The following is a 4,115-nucleotide window of genomic DNA, read 5'->3' as shown; positions in this document are numbered from 1 at the left end:
CTTGATCTAGTCTAAAAACTGTATGCATATTCGTTGCACAGACAAGATTCCTTTGTGATTTCAGAAATGGAATTATTTACATGCCGTACATGCAAGATTTGGTTGCAGAACTATTTCAAACCAAGTGTTTAGCCATAAAATACCAAAATGCATATATGTATACTACAAGGAAAAGGAAAACGCCCAACCTATTTACTGATTACATTCACAGCCATACAAAACTCTGTGGAGAATATAACCACTGTAAATTATGAAGAGAAATTTAAACACTGTAATTCCATGAATTGCATAAATAGATCTTAACAAAACGAGAACAAAACAACAGAGTTTGGTACTAATATTATTTATATGATTTTTTTAATGGATAAAGTATATAGCTATTCAAATCTATCCAGGTATAATTTGAATTTGATGTTTACTGGATATTCACATTTTGATTTAAATCTCTCCCTGTATAATTTGAATTTGATGCTTATTAGATATTCACATTTTGATTTTGAGATGAAAAGTTTGCAACAACTACTAGAAAATTTTATATCAACCTAATTTATTTGAAAAAAAAACAATAACTAAAAACCCTCCATATTAGAACACATTACTCAATATAGATTTCAATATGAAAGAAACAAATAATAAACACTTACAAATTTTGTATCAAAAATATTTATGTAAAATAATAAAAGTACAATAGCTAAATATCTTCATCTACAAATAACTACTGAAGGTAGATATCAATATACCACATGAATGAGAAGGAAACCAGTACTGAAAATACAGATGGGTTTTCAGAATTGTATTGAAGAGCCCCTCTCTAACCTAAATAATAGCAATGAGGGTGGGGTTTCTTTTGGAGGATGTGATTGAAGTTTATATCCATGGACAGTTCACTCCAGGAATGGATAGTCTGTGTAGCCAACTACAGGATCAGGTATGTAAAAAGTGTTCCTGTTGTATTTGTTGAGAGGGCATTTAACTCGAATCTTCTAGGCAAATCTGGGTTGGCCAGAAAAATTCGACCGTAAACTACAAGATCAGCCTTCCTGCTTGCAATTGCTGCATTTCCATCTTCTCTGTCATAACCCCCTGCAACCAAGAATGACCCCTTGAACGCCTTCCTCATTGGATGCAGACTCTTGTTTGTTGCAACAGGTTCAAATGAAGTTACCAGTCTGGGCTCTACATAGTGGGCATACAGGATATTGTATTTATTTAAGGCTTCAGCCATGTAAAGCACCAGCACCTCAGGATCTTAGTCACTGGATTCTAGATATTGTGCAAATGGAGAGAGCCGTATTCCCACTCGCTCTGCTCCAATTTCATTTGCCACTGCTTCAACAACCTCCAGAGGAAACCTGCACCGGTTCTCAAGTGTCCCACCATACTGATCTGCTCTGTTATTAATGCTATCTTTCATAAATTGATCAAGAAGGTATCCATGAGCACCATGAATTTCCACACCATCAAAACCTGCCACAATGTCATCAAAACTATGAATGGAAAAATAACACACTTCCCTATTTATTTGCCTTCCGAGGAAGAAAACAGCCCTGTGACCTATTAAGAAAATATTCGAATTCTTTCTTGGGTAAAGATTTTTCCTACAGCCTGTGTACTATGTGTGCAAATATCTAAATGCCAAATTTGCGATTTATTAAAGAACATTCACCTGCTTTAATAGCATTTCTGGCAGCAAGACGAAAGTCATTAATAATCCGAGGAATCTCCTCTGTTTTTAGAGCTCGAGGAGTGGAATAATTTGCAACATCTTTGCCGTTGGGTAACAAAATCTGTCCCGATATTTTTCTATCTGTTGATGAAATGGGAGCCTGGCCATTGGGTTGATAATCTGCATTTCATAGACCCACTCAGCCATTTCTATTCAAAGAAACTGACAGCAATTGTTCAAAAAAACTGATCTAATGCAAATTTATTAGGGCAAGAATTAAGAGTTGTCGCTACCCAATTTTCATTATGAGATGCCATGGCCAAATGAACCCCAACATACAGTGCTATTATTAATATAGTAGGAATCATGCTTTGGAAACAAATCAACAGAACTCACTCCACACAGATCTGTCAAGTGGGTACATGAAAGGAATTAATGGATAGCAATGTAATGCAGAGCATAGATACTTACCCACATGGGAAGCCCTTCCAGTGTGCCAAATCTGACAGAAGAAAATGCCCCCTTTCTCATGGACGCCATTGACAATGGGTTTCCAGGCTTGCACCTGCTCCTCGGTCCAAATTCCAGGCGCATCTGGGTACCTGTTAGTTACACACCTCATCATGGTCATCATCATTTGGAATCGTTGGAATCTGTTCCACTGCTTCAAACCCTAATAAACCAAGCCTCAAATTCTAGAGCTCGATGCACTGTTCTTTACACAACGACAGCTCATGAGACCTGTTCACCGCTATCCACAGCTCAATACGAAGAACATCATAAATAATAGGCAATCTGATCCACTGCCGTGAACCCTAATCCACAATACCTCAAACTCTACAGCCCGAGTCAATGCTCGTTTTCAAAAACACAAAAACATTATTGCAGAGGGCGTGGAAGAGAACCTGCAGAGCACAAAACAGACAAATATGGTCGAAGAAAGCAGGAGTAATTTGTAACGATTTGTTCAGGAATTACAGGAATTTGTAACAAATTTGCGGATATTTCTGCCGGCTTCATGCAGTGGGTGAAGATTCGAGCCCACCATCATTATGGAGAGAGGCGTTGGCATAACAGTTTTCAGTTGAGGTTTAGAACTCGCACCAGCGGCAAAATTCTCGGTTAAGACCATGACAATTAATTGAAGAAGATGTTGAATGCCTGCTAAATGTACACGCCAGGTGTCAACATCTGAAAGAAAAGGACGACGAAGGGACGACTGTCCACGTGTCAGCACGAGAGACAAATGAACGACGAAAGTCTGTTCCAAAGGAAGGCCTATCGGCCTAAATAAGTGCTACATAGTAGCTCATTTCTGTTGCTTAGTAAAAAATTAGTTAAATTATATGATTAATATTGTTACACATTAAAAGAATTAATTACTATTATTTCTATATATAATTGTAAAATGTTTAAAATGTTTTTTAAGGTTATATCTTTGAGAATAAGATTAAAAAATTTTAGCAAATTTTTCAAATCATAAGTATGGTTCATCTTTACCATAAATAAATGATTCCAAAATTAAATTACATTTGATGATTCAAAACATTGACAAATAAAATTTGATGTGATAAATTTAGAAATTGGAACATTTTTTATTTTTTTATAAATAATTTCATATTAGAAATCTCAATTCCGAATTAATTAATTTTTAATTTATGTTTAATGTTTTTCTTTTGTAAGTTGAAATTCTATTCATCTGGAAAACGAGATGTGCATCTAGAGAAACAAAAAACAGGTGGTCTCACCCCGACCAAGTTTGTTGACCATTGTTTGCAGCATGTGACAAAAATACAAAAAGGAGACTAAGGACATCGTCCATAAACGAGAAGGCCACAAACACCAAAAGACAAACAACACATAGAAAACACCAGAGGGCATGCTAGTCATCTGACACGATGGACGTTGGTTTATCCAGGGCTATTCCTGGACGAGGTAGAGGGCAGAAGTTGCATTGGACATGCCCTTCAAAGTGTGCCATCCATGTCTCCAACTTTTCCACTTTTTCTTAAAGATGGTTTTGGCCATGCCAGACCACCACCACACACTCTCTAACCTGGCACTAAAAGTAGTGCATCCTATCCAGGGTGGCCACCAACTCAACATGCTTCTCCCTTCAGATCCTTTCAGCCGAATCCACCCGATCCAACAATGTTTGAATTAGCTAGTGACAGGTCTTCAGACAACAATGTTGAATTACCAGCGTGCTGGAAGTTGAATGTCTGTTGGAGCCCCGTCTGACCTTACCACCACACCACACACTACCACATCGCTGAGGTTGTTGAGACTGCCCTCCACTACAGGCCACTTTATTGCTACCGTTGCAGCCACTGCAGCCACTGCACACTCCAACACCCATCTTCCGGGAGCGATCGACAACCTTTCCACCTTGATGCGTCCCACCTGCCACCATTCCCAGCTCCACAAATTGAATTGACATGTCCTGGTC

General features: G+C 38.1%; 1 pseudogene across 1 annotated transcript; it reads right to left on the bottom strand.

Moving 5' to 3' along the window:
* Positions 1 to 633: 633 nt before the first annotated feature.
* On the bottom strand, positions 634 to 2,825 carry LOC149237037 (12-oxophytodienoate reductase 1-like; annotated as a pseudogene). The gene is made up of 3 exons (XR_016246274.1): positions 2,138 to 2,825; positions 1,667 to 1,846; positions 634 to 1,467 (listed from the first exon to the last, which is right to left on the bottom strand). The product of XR_016246274.1 is annotated as a 12-oxophytodienoate reductase 1-like (transcript).
* Between the last annotated feature and the right edge of the window lie 1,290 nt (positions 2,826 to 4,115).

This window comes from Pinus tabuliformis, chromosome 8 (assembly GCF_031772625.1).
Source record: "Pinus tabuliformis cultivar Carrire ecotype Pingquan chromosome 8, CPIR1, whole genome shotgun sequence".
Lineage (NCBI taxonomy): Eukaryota > Viridiplantae > Streptophyta > Pinopsida > Pinales > Pinaceae > Pinus > Pinus tabuliformis.
This window is presented reverse-complemented; position numbering and strand designations above follow the sequence as displayed.